We start from the raw sequence: 19371 nt of genomic DNA, 5'->3' as shown, positions 1-19371 counted from the left end.
GCAGGTAGCAGGAAGGGAATTCCAAAGTCTAGCTGTTCAAGGGAAGAAACTAGTAGAGTAGAAAACTTTCTGGCACTTAGGGACCTCAACAGTGAAGAGGTGAGATTTTGCTACTAAGCGAGCATAAGTGCAACGAGTTCATCAGAGCACATTCCCTTAAAATATTTGTAAAACAGGCAAAGAGATGCAACATTGTGGCGAAGTGGGATATATTAGATCCCAAACTTTTTTCTGGACCCTATCCACGAGGGAGAGGCTAATGATAGACGCACCAGCCCAGATGTGGCAAAAATACTCCATGCATGAGCGAATGGTGGACTTGTAGACATACAGGATACTCTCAGGTATGAGTAGTCTTCTAGCTCGATAGAGAGAACCCACCTTCTTTGCAGCAGCCTTCGCAATGTCTTCGATGCATTTGTTCCAGTTCATATTGCCTGCAAATGTTAGGCCGAGGACTTTGAACACATAGTTGAAACAAGCTAAGACGATCCCTAATAGTTAGGTATTTAAGATGGATGCTTCTAGCATATAACTTGTGAATTAGCGATATTTATTTTCTTTTTTATTAAATGCAAATGTTAATATAAATTATATTGATTTCACTTTCTAATTTTTTTTTTTATTTTTTTATTTGATTGTGTTTTATTAAACGTATAATAGTTTTTGGTCCAAGAACAAGTTTTTCAGGATTATGTACGTCGAGGGGACACAAGTGCAATGAGTTCATTAGAGCACATTCTGTTGTTTCTTGTAGGGTTAGATGGTGTTCTCGTTAGGGTTAGAGGTTTAAGTTTGTTTTTTTTAAACTTACATATGTTTCACCTATAAGTTTCCATTTCTGACAAAATTTAATATTTGTTTCCGGAGACTGCAGCATCTGTCTCAACTCTACCAGATTAATGATGATGACTAACCAGTTTTCACAAATTTATTCAATTTTCTGCAATATTTTTATCGTGTTTGCCAATTGTCGGCTGTTGCGATTTTCATTGGCTAAGCATTCTGGTACCTTCTGGTATTTTACATAACCTGACTTTAATATACCGATGATGATAATACGGTCTCTATTCTGCATAAGTACGAAATTTTATATTAGCTTCCAACTAGATTATCGCAACTTTCAACTAGATGGTTGTGACTTCAAGTACGAGATTATGTTGTAGATTATATTGACTTATTCTAAGATGACTACCTGAGGCATGAAGAACAAATTAGATGAGTTACCTCCCCTTCTTAACCCCCCCCCCCACACTCACTACCTGGTCTTGATGATACAAAATATCACATTTGTACATGTAAAAAAATAAATTTTCAAATGTCAGTACAAAAATGCCCATTGGATAAAAAACTGTTCTAAATGCCCACACCCTCTAATTAAATTTATTCCTGTTGACCCCTAAAAGAATGAATACCACAAAAAATATGTACTCATATTCTGTCTGAAGCAATACTGAAGAATGTATCAGCCATGTATTTTGTGAATTTTTATTTTACGTTTAGCAAGGCACAAAAACAGAGATGTGCATAACAATCCGAAAACTGCAAAGTGAAATAAGTTGTTAATAGCTAAGAAAAGCAATTAAAAGCAATTCAAATCGTCTTTGGCCTGGTCAAACTACCCTCCAGCCGGGGCCAAACACTAAAACTGTTGTTCTTGGCCTTCGGGCTGGGATCAAAGTGTAGTATCTGTTCCGGCAGATGCTGCAAGCAGGGACCAGATGTGGGGGCAACCCCACATACCTGACCTTTAACCAGCTCCCATTTCCAACCTCTCGGGAGCTGGTCCCCTTTTTCCCTTCCCCCTCCCTTCACTCCTCACATTAAAAATTGGCCTTGTGCCTAATTTGCTCGGTGGGGGAGCAAATAAATACCATCTGTTCCGGCAGATACTGCAAGCAAAGACCATATGTGAGGGCAACCCCCACATGTAAGACCTTGGTCAATGTAGGGGAAACCCTTCATACAAATTGTCACTATCCAGCTCCCCTACTCCCTGGAGAGTTGGTCTCCACTCCCCACATTAAAAATCGGCATTGTGCCTAATTTGCTCAGTGGGGGAGCAAATAAATACCCTGTTCAAACTACCCTCTCTTTTTTACTACACTTCTCCCTAGGTAAGAAGGATTTCTTCACCTCCAATAAAGGACAGAACACAAACTGCACTTTAACATTACCTTGAAGATCAAGAAAGTGTATTTTAGTCTAAGTTTCAGATCAAAGGTTGATGAAAAATTATGGCCCTAAATGTTGACCCCTAAGTAAAAGTAAAAAAAAAATGAATAGTACAAAAAGAATTGTCTATATTTTATGCGAGATAATGCTGAAAAATAATATATCAACTTTGTAAATGTTTCTTCTGTAGTTTCTGACTTTTAGGTGGACAAACAAACAACTGGCTTTTATACAGCCATGGTCAAAATTATAGAGCTTCTATAAAAAATTTAGATAATAGTTTAAACCTATGCATTTAAAGGTTAAGAATTCTACAGTGAACAGTTCAGAGAAAATGTAAAATATTTAACAGTAGATTGTAACATTTATTTGCTTTAAAGCCTCTTTCAAGAGTTTTAGTTGAGTTTCATACTAAATTCATTTCAATATTCAAAATGATTCATTGTCATACTAAAAGTTGTTTCTTACTTTTCAGGTAACATTTGATTCCTTCCAGTGCTATAATAGTTGATTTAAATGCCTCCAAAGAAGCAGCTTTCAGATATTAAAAGAGCACAAATTGTTACTTTATCTGCTGAAGGATATTCTCAGGAAGAAATTGCCAGGAAGAGGAAATGTTCAAGGCAGGGAGTTCAAACAATTAAAAGGTACAAAGAAACAAAGTCTTTCAAAAACAGAAAAGGACAAGGCTGTAAAAAGTCTACAACCGCCAGGGAAGACAGATCTTTGAAAAGAGCATCCCTTGTAGATAGGAAGAAAAGTTCTTCAGAGCTTGCTGTTTAACCTGTGGAGGGCGCAAAGAGAAACATAAGCTCAAACAGTGAGAAGGTTATTAGAAGCAGAATTAAAAGGATGCAAAGCAAGGAAGAAACCATACTTGTCTCAGCACAATAAGCAAAAAAACGACTGGAATTCGAAAAAAAAAAAAAAAAAAAAAAAAAAATGATGATTGAGCTAAAATTGTTTGGTCTGACGAAAGTAACTGAGGTAAGTTAACAGCTTCTATTTTCTAAACTTTGAAAGGAACAATTGAAATTTTTATGTGACTACACATCCATAACATCTACTCAAAAATTGTAGCAAATTCTCATTTTTTTTTCATCAGATATTTTGCACCCCTGGAGCGGTTTATATTCACTGTAGAGAAAGAGGGGCATTCATCCTGATTGTGTGGTTCCAACTGTAGCTTTTGGAAGGGAAGCATAATAGTTTGGGACTGCATGGCTTCTTCAGGCACTGAACTGTTGTACACATGTGAAGGCAGAATGAACTCCATATACTGACATGCTGGACCAAGTTTACCAAACCTCTTTGACTAAAACATTTAATAATAATATTCCAAGTGATGTAATCTCCCAACAGGATAATGCCCCATGCTATACGTTAAAGGTTTCAATAGGTTAGTTTGAGAAAAAAGGGATTACAGTGATAAAATGGCTCTCTCAATCACCAAACCTAAATTCCACTGAAACTTTGTGGTCCCATCAAGGGAAAAGAGTGAAAATGCACAAATGTTCGTCAAAAAAACAGGATTAGAGATCAAACTTCATGAAGACTGGCAGAAATTAAATCCTACCACCTGCAACAATTTGGGAAATAAAATGCAAAAATGAATAAAAGCTGTTATAAAAGTTAAAGGAGGACATACCAACAATTGATTGTTGTTTAAATAAATTTATTAATGTTTACTCCACTATTCTTAACCTTTTAATAAATAAGTTTCAATCATAATTAAAATAAATTTATTAATGTTTACTCCACTATTCTTAACCTTTAAATAAATAAGTTTCAATCATAATTAAAATAAATTTATTAATGTTTACTCCACTATTCTTAACCTTTAAATAAATAAGTTTAAATCATAATTAAAATAAATTTATTAATGTTTACTCCACTATTCTTAACCTTTAAATAAATAAGTTTGAATCATAATTAAAATAAATTTATTAATGTTTACTCCACTATTCTTAACCTTTTAATATATAAGTTTGAATCATAATTAAAATAAATTTATTAATGTACTCCACTATTCTTAACCTTTAAATAAATAAGTTTAAATCATAATTAAAATAAATTTATTAATGTTTACTCCACTATTCTTAATCTTTAAATAAATAAGTTTAAATCATAATTAAAATAAATTTATTAATGTTTACTCCACTATTCTTAACCTTTAAATATATAAGTTTAAATCATAATTAAAATAAATTTATTAATGTTTACTCCACTATTCTTAACCTTTAAATAAATAAGTTTAAATCATAATTAAAATAAATTTATTAATGTTTACTCCACTATTCTTAACCTTTAAATAAATAAGTTTAAATCATAATTAAAATAAATTTATTAATGTTTACTCCACTATTCTTAACCTTTAAATAAATAAGTTTAAATCATAATTAAAATAAATTTATTAATGTTTACTCCACTATTCTTAACCTTTAAATAAATAAGTTTAAATCATAATTAAAATAAATTTATTAATGTTTACTCCACTATTCTTAACCTTTAAATAAATAAGTTTAAATCATAATTAAAATAAATTTATTAATGTTTACTCCACTATTCTTAACCTTTAAATAAATAAGTTTAAATCATAATTAAAATAAATTTATTAATGTTTACTCCACTATTCTTAACCTTTAAATAAATAAGTTTGAATCATAATTAAAATAAATTTATTAATGTTTACTCCACTATTCTTAACCTTTTAATATATAAGTTTGAATCATAATTAAAATAAATTTATTAATGTACTCCACTATTCTTAACCTTTAAATAAATAAGTTTAAATCATAATTAAAATAAATTTATTAATGTTTACTCCACTATTCTTAACCTTTAAATAAATAAGTTTAAATCATAATTAAAATAAATTTATTAATGTTTACTCCACTATTCTTAACCTTTAAATAAATAAGTTTAAATCATAATTAAAATAAATTTATTAATGTTTACTCCACTATTCTTAACCTTTAAATAAATAAGTTTAAATCATAATTAAAATAAATTTATTAATGTTTACTCCACTATTCTTAACCTTTAAATAAATAAGTTTAAATCATAATTAAAATAAATTTATTAATGTTTACTCCACTATTCTTAACCTTTAAATAAATAAGTTTGAATCATAATTAAAATAAATTTATTAATGTTTACTCCACTATTCTTAACCTTTAAATAAATAAGTTTGAATCATAATTAAAATAAATTTATTAATGTTTACTCCACTATTCTTAACCTTTAAATATATAAGTTTGAATCATAATTAAAATAAATTTATTAATATTTACTTCACTATTCTTAATCTTTAAATAAATAAGTTTAAATCATAATTAAAATAAATTTAATAGTGTTTACTCCACTATTGCTAACCTTTAAATGTATAAGTTTGAATCATAATTAAAATAAATTTATTAATGAACTCTGCTATTCTTAACCTTTAAATAAATAAATTTGAATCCTAATTAAAATAAATTAATTAATGAACTCGACTATTCTTAACCTTTAAATGTATAAGTTTGAATCATAATTAAAATAAATTTGATAATGTACTCCACTATTCTTAACCTTTAAATAAATAAGTTTGATAATTAAAATAAATTTATTAATATTTACTTCACTATTCTTAACCTTTAAATATATAAATTTGAATCATAATTAAAATAAATTTATTAATGAACTCCACTATTTAAATAAACAAGTTTGAATCATAATTAAAATAAACTTATTAATGTTTACTCCACTATTCTTGATCTTTAAATAAATAAGTTTAAATCATAATTAAGATTTTTCATTGGTGCTCCATTTATTTTGACCATGGCTGTATAATAAATATTCAATTAAATGCTATTAACCTTAAATTAAATAATTAACTACCTTTCACTAAAGAAGTGGCAAATGAAATGAAATTTAATTGTTGGGTTAAATCTAGTAGTTTCAACAAAATTTGGATTTGCAGAATATAAAAATATAGTTTTATCTTTGATATACAAATCATAATTCATATTGAATTCAATGATATTTCAGTAATTCAATTTTTTCTCTTAATTATTCTGTACCGTTTGGCACCACGAACATGTGTTAATCATGCTGATGTCATTGATAAGATTTAAAAATTTTAACTTTTTTTTTTTTTTTATTATTAAAGAAAAAACCGCTTTATTGAAGATAGGACTTTTCAATATTTTTAAGGCAATCATTTTCACATGTATGATCTTTTGTTGTGGAAAAAATATGGTGGAGCTAAAGAGTAACCCATAAAGCGCCATCTATGAAATTGTTTATAAAATTCACAATCCTTTCTGCGATCCAACCATATTTGGTTTACATAAACTTCAGCCTATAACTGACTTGTCCAAGTTTCAGACATGAGTGCCCAACAATATTTGTTTTATCACTGTTCAATGATTTGTAGGGACACTTTGGTGATAGTCTCATCAGTAGGAGGTGTGATCTTAAATGGGATTCACTCTCCGGCCCATAACCCTTCAACTGTTCATCTGTGGAGTAATCTTGAAGCTAATATCCAACAACAGAAGCTCCAGATTATTTCTAAACTGAAGATGGCCACCACAACTAAAATGTCATATTCAGGTGTACTTGCAACGCAAAAGGTGCATATTTGGAGCATATCATTTAATGGTGAAAAGACTGTTGGACATTTATAATTAATGGACAAGTCAGGCATAAACTGAAATTTATTTCTATCAGATATGGTTAAATTGCAGAAGATGGTGAATTTTATTAACGATTCCGTCTCAGGAAAGCATTTAATTTCACCTTGTATTGATTGACATTGTCGGACTGACTTCCTCATCTTGGTTGTTATTGTCACAACGTTTCGGCCGTTTTGCCCTCCGGCCTTCATCAGGTGTTTTGTATTGAACTGGGGAATCGTTTGTTAGGAGTCTCAAACCCAACCCTTTATTATTATTACGGGGTTACCGTGTTCGGACTCCAGCTAAGACTCAGAGCCTAACTGGAGTCCGAACACGGTAACCCCGTAATAATAATAAAGGGTTGGGTTTGAGACTCCTAACAAACGATTCCCCAGTTCAATACAAAACACCTGATGAAGGCCGGAGGGCAAAACAGCCGAAACGTTGTGACAATAACAACCAAGATGAGGAAGTCAGTCCGACAATCTCAATCAATGAAAACATCTCATCTCAAAAATATAGACAATTACTATTCACCTTGTATGTTCAACGAAACATTCTTTTTGGTAGAGTGGATCATCTGATTGAGGAGCAAGGTCTCATGTGACCCATTTCTTCAGTTTATCTGATGGGAAGTTGAAAAAATAAACTGCGGTGGCATTTTGGGGATACAAAGTTAAATTGTAGCAACGATATTTGCAAACGCTAAAGCTTGATGCTTCCTAAAGATGAAACGAAAATAATTGTATTTTTTCTAAGATAATTGTTGTTATAATAAATGGTTTTATAATCAAAATTTATTCAATGACAAAATGGCAATTGTTGCATCTAAACAATTTTCTACTTACATCTTTAACTCATAAAAATGCTAGGAGTCGGAGTCAGATTTTTTAATCTCCAACAAATAAATAACCTGAATAAGAATTTGGAAATTTGGAGAAATAATTCCAGTTGTAATGGAAACTTAAGGAAAATCATGGGAGTTGGAATCGGAATTTGGGGGAGAATGCTGCCAGTTGGAATTGGAATTTTGGAGAGAATACCGCTAGTCGGAATCAGAATTTGGCAAGAATGCTGCAAATTGGAATCAAAATTGGGGAGGAGGGGGGGGGGAGAATGCCGCCAGTCAAAATTGAAATTTGGGGGAAATGTCACAAGCCGGAATCAGAATTTGGGGGAAATGTCACAAGCCGGAATCAGAATTTGGGGGAAATGTCACAAGCCGGAATCAGAATTTGGGGGAAATGTCACAAGCCGGAATCAGAATTTGGGGGAAATGTCACAAGCCGGAATCAGAATTTGGGGGAAATGTCACAAGCCGGAATCAGAATTTGGGGGAAATGTCACAAGCCGGAATCAGAATTTGGGGGAAATGTCACAAGCCGGAATCAAAATTTGGGGGGAATGCCAGGAGTCAGAATTGAAATTTTCAGATATGCAGAGAGTCAGAATTTTAGAAATCCCTGGAGTTATTAGGTTGATGCAAAAATAATGTTTTTTGATGTTCAGCTATATATATATATAAAAAAATGACATTTTTGCACCAACCTAATAGTTGAAACTTATGCATTCCAATTCATCAAGTTGTTTTTTTACAAATAACAATGGCAGATCCATTCTATAGATGTGTCTCTTCAATCTACATATTAAACAATTAACTGTGAAAATGCTATTGTCACCAAACTGCATGATAAACTGATTAAATGACTTCATTGTATTGGATGTGGTTACATTCATTGAATTGCAATTTCCAACTTCAACGAGAATGACCGACCTACATGGCCTCTTCAAAATGTTTGATGACATCTAAAAACAATTAGCAAAAAACGTTCCTTCTCTTTTACTAGCATGGATAAAAAATCTCAATGAATACAATTATTCATTTCAAAACCAAAAAATCTAATAAAACTGCTGTGTCGTTTCAGTGAGGATGTAATTTACAACACCAATCTATGTACAATTTTACCTGGTGTTGGCACTAATGTATGACATGCATTTTTCTCAAAGCCACACTGCACTCGGGAGCCTCACAAACGAAACACCAGATCTGATTAAAATATAATAAAAAGTTTGGTTAAAAATTCCATACAGATTCCAGAGTTCAACAAGATACACCTGAAGAAGGTTGCAAGTTATATTGACTTAAACATGTTAAGAAAATATCATCGAAGATGAAAAAGTAGTCTTTTATAATATAGATTATATAAAAAAGAATTCTATGGAATAGCAACATGTTTTGATAAAATAAGTGAGTATGATTTAAGACAGTTGGAACGTTCTACTTATAGACACTGGCGTTTTGTCTGCAAATTTTCAAAGTCCAGGACTTATACACTAAAAATTCTTTTTATCTCCACGACTTATACAGATTAGCTACCCATCGGAAACTCTTCTGAAATTAAACATGACTTTCAATTCCAAACAATGGTTAAAATGTCTGAATTTAATGTTAAAATCAATTGGAGAGGAAAAGAATAACTCTCTAAGCATTAAATGTCATAGCAGACAACATTCAAGCATAGAAAACTTCATCTTTTGGGGAAAAAACACATTGTAGCCTTTTTTTTTTTTTTTTTTACTTCATTTTTCTGATTGGATTTTTTTTACTATAAATAAGCCGAAAAAAAACGCTCAGGATGTAATTCTCGGCCATTATCTCCAAATAATAACGGGGTAATTGTCTTTCATTGAGTAATTAAGAGCAAAAACTACTTTTTTAATAAAAAAAAGAACGACAACACTGAGATTTAATTACATAGATTAACCTCCATATTTATGCTAATAAAGATAAAATGCTGGAGGATATTCTCTCTGTGATAACGATGAAAATAGCAATGAAGAAGCATAATTGATATCGGTATTTGCTTACCTAGCGCAAAATAATCTCAACTTATGGTTGGTAAAATTAATTTGTAAATTAAGAATTTGTGTTTCAAAGAACGTGTTGCTATTCCTCACCTGCAGAATGTTAAAATTGTCGCTCAAGAGAAAAGTTGGACATTTTTCAATATAGATAACAAAATGAAAAAGTAATCAAAAAACAAATATATAACAAATAAATGTTACCAAAGGCAAGATAAGTTATCCTTCTACCTGGTAAGATTTTTTGTGTTTTAAAAAATAATCATAAAAATCCACCCAATAAATGCCACAGTGACATTTATTGGGTGAGTTTCTAACAGTATTTTGTTATTATATTTTATCTGTCAATCATTTTTTTTTTAGTTCTAACTTAAGATTCAGCACAACTTGTTTTTCAAACTAAATAAATGCTTTAAGACAAATTAAAACATGCAAAAACAAAAATATCCAGGTAAGTAGAAGAGTAACCTTTCTTGCCTTTGGTAATATTTGTTTATTATATATTTGTTTTTTGACCACTTTTTTTGTTTTGTTGGGTTACACTACAAAATGGCCGAAAAGTTTATCATCAGTGTTACAGGATTTAAATGCTATATTTTAGAATGAAATAAATATTTAAGTATTTTATTTGATACATATTAAAATATATTTGCAGGCGGAAGTTATTTTTTTGTAGTACTTATAAGCATTGGATACACAAGTGGAATTATTAGTAGGTTAACCAAACCGAAGTGACACTCACTGCAGGTGAGTTGAACCAGCTTTCTTCCAAAGAAAGTTTCAGGGAATATCAAATTTAAAAGCAGTCCCCAGTCACCTGTATATCCCTGTCAAGGAAATGATGATGACCCCCTACATACAGTGTCTAGCATTCCCAAATGTTGACTCATCTAGTACTGACCAGACTCAACGTTGCTTAACTTCAGTGACCTAATAAGATCCGGAGCATCAATTTAATTATGCTGTATAATATTAGTAGGTTGAGAGAGAATGACCAATTTGTGTGCAAGAAGTGTAAGATTGTGGAGACGAATGAGAAATCAAATGTGAGAAAGGATATGTGATATGATTGGAACAGAGAAAGGAGCAGATGCTGGTGTGATTGTGAGATAGAGATGAAGTCAGTCAAGGAATTCTTGCGATTAGCATTGCCACAGTTGACACTGAGAACAGTTTATCAAGCATATGTACGTATAAAAGTGAAACTCGGCCGGTAAGGGTTGAAGACAACAAGTACATAGACGGAACTAACATGACGATAACACGATAGATGTATAATCTGATTCTTAAAGATAGGCTTAAATTTGATGACTTCAGAGAAAGATTAAATTTGAACAGTATAGAGCAGGAATTGGCAACTCATTTGATTACACGGGTTGGATCACGTTTAATAAAGTGTCGCAGACTGGACAAAGGCCATTAATGAAGTAAAATTAGATATGCAGACCACCGTCCACCTAAATATTTAAAACCATAATGAAAATAAACACCGAGTTTGAAAAACAAAAGAAAATCTAAAATTTCAAAAAACACCTAACAAAAATTAGTTTTCCTCAAGGAACATCAAAATACTTCAAAGTGAAAAAAAAAAAATCACCCAAAGTGAAACTGATGAAATTATGATGTATATGTTTGAAAACTGTTATTAAAAAGATAAGAACATGGCTGATTGAAAAAATTCCAACCACTTAAACAGGGTAGGTGGCAAGAGTAAGTCGTGGGGGGGGGGCTGCTGCTGAAGGAATGAAATAGAAAGACCACTGAGACAACATTGTCCTTTTGAAACTGTCCCCACCTAATGTCTGTCACCAGTTGATTGGCTCTCAGTTTTTGTTTTATGTTTATTTTTTAATCTTTTTACGCAGAAATGAAGGTGGTTGGGTTTTGATTGTATTTTGGCAGTCATAGTATTCAAATTCGGTTGGGTGAATCAGAGGACATTAACAGCAGGCCTTTTCTTCAATTTGAAAGCCTCATCTTCCATGTTAAAAAATAGTCATTAGTAATCAGGTTTGCAGGCCAGTCAAAATGCAGGCTGTAGGTTGCCAACTGGATATAGAGAGATGTGTACCAAACAAGATGGTATGACCATATCAAAAGTATGGATGAGAGTTCTTTGGTTATTAGATGCAGAACAGTTGAAGTAGCAAGGTCAGTTCACAGGGCAAGGTCAAGGAGAACGAGAGAAAGTGATAAGGAAGGACTTGAGAGAAAGAAAGATAAATGTTTCCGTTTGTGTGCCTAGAGTCAGGCGGAATTTGTATGAACAGTTTTTGCAAAGAAATTCACACTTGTGAATCATGTTACCACAGGACTGCATCTCTGCAAATTACAACATGGCCATCTTCAAGTCAAATGTTGAAAAAACTTCCCTATTAAGTAATCGGATGTAGTTAATTCTATTTGTTATTTTCAATCCTGTCAATATTCTTCATCATTCAACTGACAATTCACTCATCTCACTAATGTTTATCCTTGAGTTGATTTGGGTCTTAGCAAGTGGTCACTTATTAATACAAAAAAATGTAAAAATTGAATATGAGTGTTTTACTCCCCCCCCTCGTCTTCAAACTTTTACAAGGAGTTCCTTACTGAATCAGCAACATCAAAGACGGTTCATTAAAAGTGCAAATTCGTACGGATCCACATGGTACAACATCTTAACTATGAACCAAGCATAGTATCTGTTTTGATACTACACTTCATCTTTTCTATCCTCAGTTACCTCAATTAATGAAGGAGAAATCTTTCTAGACCGAAGCATTTTTAATTTTTGTCTCAATCCACAATACCCCATTTTGGGGAGCTGAATTTTACTCATATTAAAAACCGACCTTGCATCTGCCTCATGGGGAGACAAGTAAAAAGGGATTCTATTGCTGTCACATTGGTTTCCTCGTTCTTTCTAGAATAAGGTAAACACAAGAGGATCACATAAAACCCGCTACCATCCCCAATTGGTGCTATGGAATCAATCTTGGAATGGCCAGAGTTAGATACAAGGTTGTTTTTTAATGTCGCAGAAAATCCAGCTTCCGAAAAAGGGGCACTCTGGATAGAACAAAAATAAAAATTGTCTCAGTCATGAAGGATTTCTTCTACACTGATCGAGGACAGAAAAAATGAAGTGTAGCATCAGAACAGATACTACACTATGATCTATGAGAGTATTAAAAAATAATTAATGGAACAAACTAAGTTTAATTACGTATGGCGATGCTTTATGACTAGGGCTATGACAACAGCATATTCTTTTCATTGTTTTTACTCTCGAGTATATATCCGACACAATTGGACACAATCAACCGAAACCACATCACTCTACATAAAAACAATGGATATATACCTGAGAATCAAAACAAGGAAAAGAATATGCTCTTGTCATAGCCCTAGTGATGACAAGTATTTGTTGATACTGGATTTGAAGACGACAACGTTGTAAGGAAGCAGTCTCATCACTGCCACCTCTCAGATGATCCATTATGTGGGATCATCTGATAATGATCAGAAGTATTAAAAAAGAAAAAAATCCCTCCAAAAGATGATATTTGAACAGTGCAAATGATATTTTGAAATGAAACATTTAAGGTCTCTATATATATTCATATGGGGGAGGAGGTGGTCTTTCCTTGGATTTTTAGTGTTATTAAAATTTTGGAATTACATTCTCCTTACATGAAGCATCTTTTTTTTTTTAATGATTTATTTTATCCATCTATGTGTAACTGTTGTTGATATTTGTTTGTCTCTGATGAGTTGTGTGATGGAAATATCAACTATAAACACACGAAAAACATGTGCAAAATGCTTATGGAGAAAAGAGAATATAGACATTCGCCTATATTAAAAAAATAAATGAATAAAATTTTTTTAAAAATCATGGTTGTAGATCGATTCTTTTTGGTTATAGAAATGAAGGTTTTTAATTCACTCCCACTGCAAGAATTGTGACATCAGGGTCGGAAAATCGGATTGAGAAGTCAGCGTTCCTGAGGAGGGGCACTCTGACTTGCAGAGAGTGGCTGAGCAACCTTGTCGACATTTCCTGGTAAGGACGCCTCAGGCAATTAGCAAGAAACTAACCTCTTCTCCAAGAGAGAAGGCAAAGCGTGGGAGGGTGAACTGCCTAGAACTGTACAGGAACACACTGCAATCAATAAGGATCAGATCATTACAGGAATGGTATAATCTGTTGATTTTGGGGGCCCTTAATGAAACTCAACAGTATACATATATACATATTAAAAAAATATCCGTCCCAAGGCGAGTAAAATTAATTCCCTTGAATAAAACGGTTTCGCATCACTTATGCCCCATTATAAAGATTAAAATATGATATTAAACAGGATGTTTCAAATCCTTAATTCAATTTTGATTAAAATCCATTTCTACGATTTTGATTCTAGCAAATGTCTAAAACATATAGCTTAAGATTAAGGGGTCTTAAGAAATTGAAATTCTTGCTTAATTGATGTTGAAAATATCAAATTCAATGCAAATCTGATAAATTTGAATTTTCAAATGGTAGGTTTTGTTAATATTATGTCCCCTGAAAACCCTTTTAAATTTGAAAAAGAAACTGAAATTTGGGAAATATTTATTAATTGATGTCTAATCGTTAAGAGTTCACAAAAACAAGTAATTCGAAATTTCAAGAACGGCTTCCGCTCACTTTGCATAAAACTAAATATAGCCCAGATTTTAACTCCTTAGGCCTAGTAGTTGTGTTCCAAAATTCATAATGACCGGTCAATTAGTTTAGAAGTGAATCGTACACATGAAAATATATTAAAAAATACTTTATGAAGATAGAGTTAATGGTTTATGTATTTTTTTCTTCCATAATTCCCAGAAACAATGGAATAAAAAGGGAAATACACTTGTCCTAAGAGTCCGTAGTGCTAGTCCTAAGTAATAACCAGTAGTCAATACAATTACAAAGAAGCCACTTAGCATGACACTTGTATGAAGTACACCTTATTGTGTCTCACTCTGCCCTCACGGCGGAGGTGGGGAAGTGGGTTAATAAATCTTCCGGATTTGCTGCTGCCTTTCAACCTAAAATCAAAATGTATATGTTCTGTCTTAGGAGCCCATCATCCCAGGCATTACCTTCTTTTTCCTCAGAGGGAAGTGGTTTATGGTTGATTATGGATATTTTTGTATCCGCATAGAGTACCTCCCCCTTTTATTAAGGGGATTCCCAACATTAAACTGATCCTGTGTCTAACTTTGTCCCTAAACAAACTAGGTGTCTTCCTTCAAGCTAGAATTAAAGTGTAGAAATATCTTTCTTGTCCAAAGTGAAAGCCTTTTGGAGAGCTAGATATCTCCTACATTTAACTGACCTTGTGTAACATCCGACCCGTATGTAGGAAAGACAAGATTACAGTTATGACAAGAACTTCAATTATTACAACTCAATACACACGGAATCAAATCAGCTTTTGTTCGAAAATAAGGGGGAAAATCATAAGACATCTTGGATTGCAATTCATTTGAAAATCTGTTGAGGGGCATAAGTAACAAAATATTCGAACGAAATGTGATATCGTTCAGAGATATGGAGGTTCCGTCACGTGACAGATCACGTCTTGACCTTTTTTTTTCCTTGTGTAAATTTTTAGAAATAACAGTGAAGAGAAGGTTTTTTTAGGGGGGGGGGTTATTTATATAAAATCGGTACTTCTGCAGTTTATGGGCCGCGCCATTTTTTTTTTCTTTTTAATAGGATTTTCAAGTTGAATTCAATTTTTGCGGTATCTTTTGTTTATTAAATTGTTAGGTGCAAGTATAGAATTATTAACAAAGCGCCTCCTCCTCATGATAAGAATAAGTTTCTAAAAAAAAAAATAACATTATTATTTCAGCGCGATCCGTAAACTGCAGAAGTACTACAGAATTAAACCCCGTTTCCAAAACAATTGTTTTCTATGTATTTTGGGGCCGTAAGGGTTAGAGTACCCATCACCCAAACTACTCATTAACGATGGTTTTCAATATCAATCGTTCTTAGGGTACTCAAAAAATCCATAAAATGGTTTTTCTTAATGTCATAAAAAGGCACCCAGAGAATTTCAGTATTTACGTAGTTTACCGGAGAAGTGAGTCTTGACAGAGAAACAGTTCCGGAAATGGCTGAAGCTGTTTACGATTTGAAAATAGTGAGAAAAAAAAAAGACACTACTCATGCGAAGGAAGGGTTATGTTATGGTTGAAAATTGTTTTAGCCACTCCAAAAATAATAATAATAAAAGAATCTCCAAAGGAAGAAAAATGGAGACTATCAAATTGTAAACTGCTTCAGCTATTTCCGTAAAAAAAAAAAAAAAAAAAAAAAAAATCACCTGGTTGGACACGAGAGTGTACCCCATTTTTGTTAATGAAAGACACATTAAGAAAGACAAGAATAAAGGAGTAATTGTTTGGTTTGGTAAATTTTTACTTTCTTTCCTCCATAACAATCACCTTTTTTTGGTCAAAATCACAGTGTAGTATCTTCTTCAGGCTACACTTCAATTTCTTGTTAGTGGAGGAGAAATCCTTCACGACTGAGACAATTTTTATTTTTTGTTCATTTTCTCCACATTAAAAAACGACCCTGGTGTCTAACTCTGTCCCGTGGGGAGGCATTGTAAATAGGAACAATCACCTGTAAAATGATGACTCTATAGGTTTTCGGCATGCTGAAAACTAATATCGCATTCAAATTTGGCGCAAACACCAACTTTTCCGGACATTAAGAAATGCAATTCCTTCTTATCACCGGCGGCCATTTTGTACGGGAAAGCGCGCATATTTTTTTACTTTCACTTAACAATTTAATAAATAATAAAAAAGAGGTTAAGATGCAGCATCTTTTCACCCTCAAAAATCCTTTAAAATGACGACTACTACAGGTTTTCAGGAGTGCTAGTGCTCTGAAAACGAAAATAACGTTTGAAATTCCAGGAAATAAGTGGTTTCTAAAATATGAAGAAATTATAGTTTCAAAACGTGGGGGGGGGATCACTTTTTTATATTAATTTAATGTAAAATGAGCACTCACTTTGGGGTGTGTGTAAAAACTTGTTTTCCAGGTGTGCTGAAAACGAATATCGCATTAAAATTTTCCGCAAATAAGTATTTTTCCAGATATTAAGCAATGAAGTGATGGTCATTGTTGTACGCGCAAGCGCGCTTGCACGATAAGGAATTACATTGCTTAGTATCCAGAAAACTACTTATTTGCGGAAATTTATATGAGATATTCGTTTTCAGCACACCTGAAAACAAGTTTTTAAAGGTAGGTTTTGTGTTGGTCTACCAAGCCACAATTACCATATAAACACTCCCCCCTAAAACAATTACCAGCCCCCCCCCCCCAACAAAAAGGTGGCCATCCAGTATGTGCTCATTTTACGTTAAAAGTGAACCTCCACGTTTTGAAATAATTTCTTCATATCTTGGGAACTACTTGCCTCCTGGAATTTTTAACGTTATTTTCGTTTTCAGCACCCATGAAAACCTGTTATAGAGGTAATTTTAAAGGATTTTTTGAGGGTGGAAAGATGCTGCTGCTGCAGGCTGCACCGTTATCAAAGAAGAGGTTTGTTTTACTATACACATAGATTCGAAAAAGTTGTCAAAAAACAAATATATAACAAATAAATGTTATCATAGGCAAGATAAGTTACTTTTCTACCTAACTAGATAATTTTTTAGTGTTTTTATTTAATGTAACATGTTTATTCAGCTCGAAAAACAAAGTGTTTACTGATGTATTGGAAAATTAAAAATGGCGCCCGACCCTCTCTTTGACACGGTAAGTTTGGGAAAACGAGTTAAAAATAAAAAAAACTAGACATAATACTATTAGAAACTCGCAATATATGTTACCGTGACTCGGTAGGTTTTTAACAGTATTTGGTATATTTTTTATTTTTAACTCATTTTCCCAAACTTACCGTGACAAGGAGAGAGTCGGACGCCATTTTGAATTTTCCAATACATCGGTAAACACTGTATGTTTTTCGAGCTGAATAAACATGTTACACTGAATAAAAACACTAAAAACATATCCAGTTAGGTAGAAAAGTAACTTACCTTGCCTTTGATAACATTTGTTAAACATTTTTTTTTTTTGACAACTTTTTCGAATCTATGTGTACAGTAATGCAACCCCCAAAGAAGGATATCGTAAAACTTGAATTTTTACTTAAAAATACTATCACAAAAATTCCAAGGCACAATAAGTGCATAAGCACCAAAAAAAAAACAAAAAAAAAAAACGATGCTGCTGGTTAAAACAGTCGACAGTTCTATTTTTCAAAATATGTTGTTTTTACTCCATTGTCATGTCGAAAATAGTAATATATTAAAAAAAATTACGAAAATTCATCGAGTAGAAAATGATTTATAGTTAAAAGTAATTTTGACGACAAAATGAGGGAGCAACGGGATCTGAAGTTGAAACCATAATCGTAATGACAACCAAAAACGTTGCTGACGAGACTACAAATCAATCAAAAATCCTCAATCATAATCTAAAAAAAAAAAAATCCAAAACGGAAGATGGTTTGTTTATCGATGATTACGGATAAAAATAAAATCGTCTGAGTAGCAGGAGGGGGGGGGTCAGTAATATTTAAACATTCGGTTATATTGAAGATTTCGGCTTTATAAAAATTTTGTTCAATTAATAATTTAATGAATAAACAAATACCTCAATAATCTCATCTAGTTATTACGGTATTGTTTAAATTATTAATTAAACCAAATTGTTATACAGCTAGAACTAAATTGGTTAAGATAATGTTCGTTTGGTAGTAGCCATCTTAAAGCCGAAATCTTCAATATAACGAAAACATTCATTTAAAATTAAAATGAGGAAAGGCTTTTTCTTTTTGTATAAATTAATTCTTTTCCATTCAGAAAAGTAAAGCGCAGAAGAAAAAAAAAACTAGTTGTAGTAATTCCATGGCAACGATCATTCATAAATCAATTTCAGTAGTTGATTTTTGTGTGAACGTAAAAGTCATTCATTCTTTCAATTTTTGTTTGTTTAAACATTTTTTTCATTGACCATACCAGAGAAAGGTTAAATAGAGACCGGAACACGCGAATAGTCGAAATAAGATCAAAGTGTAATATCTGTTGTGTGTGCGCTTTCGTATTACATGAAAATTTATAAACCGAGGGATATTTTTATTTGTGACCCCCCCCTCCCCCCGAAAAATAAAAAATAAAATAAAAAACCAACATGGGAAAGCTAATAAATGAACTTTAAGGCCATAATTCGGCAATGGTATATTGAAGACTATTTCTTTTTTAGAATATATTCAAACTATATAAATTTTGTTATAAAGAACGAATAAACACCGAACAAAACAAATAAAAGCTTAAATTTTCAAGCCAAACGAAATGCGAAAGTGAAAGATATCCAGAAATTAAAAATAAGTGAAAATTGAAATGACATTTGCGTCAATTGCATAAATTGACAATAAATAAAACTATAATTTAGATTTGATTTATTTTTCATAAAATAACATTCAATAATAGTATTAACTTGAATAATAATAAAATAGAATAATAAAAATAAATAAACATTAAAACATCAAATAGCTAAATTGTATATATATATATATATATATATATATATATATATATATATATATATCACTTTTCTAGTATT

General features: G+C 32.1%; 1 protein-coding gene across 2 annotated transcripts in view; it reads right to left on the bottom strand.

The window, feature by feature from the left end:
* The window catches only part of LOC145279751 (heparan sulfate glucosamine 3-O-sulfotransferase 1-like), a 135588-nt gene that overhangs the window by 94195 nt on the left and 22022 nt on the right, over positions 1–19371 (bottom strand). The gene's annotated exons all lie outside the window — the stretch shown is intronic.

This window comes from Euprymna scolopes, chromosome 7 (assembly GCF_053919585.1).
Source record: "Euprymna scolopes isolate OS-2025 chromosome 7, ASM5391958v1, whole genome shotgun sequence".
Lineage (NCBI taxonomy): Eukaryota > Metazoa > Mollusca > Cephalopoda > Sepiida > Sepiolidae > Euprymna > Euprymna scolopes.
This window is presented reverse-complemented; position numbering and strand designations above follow the sequence as displayed.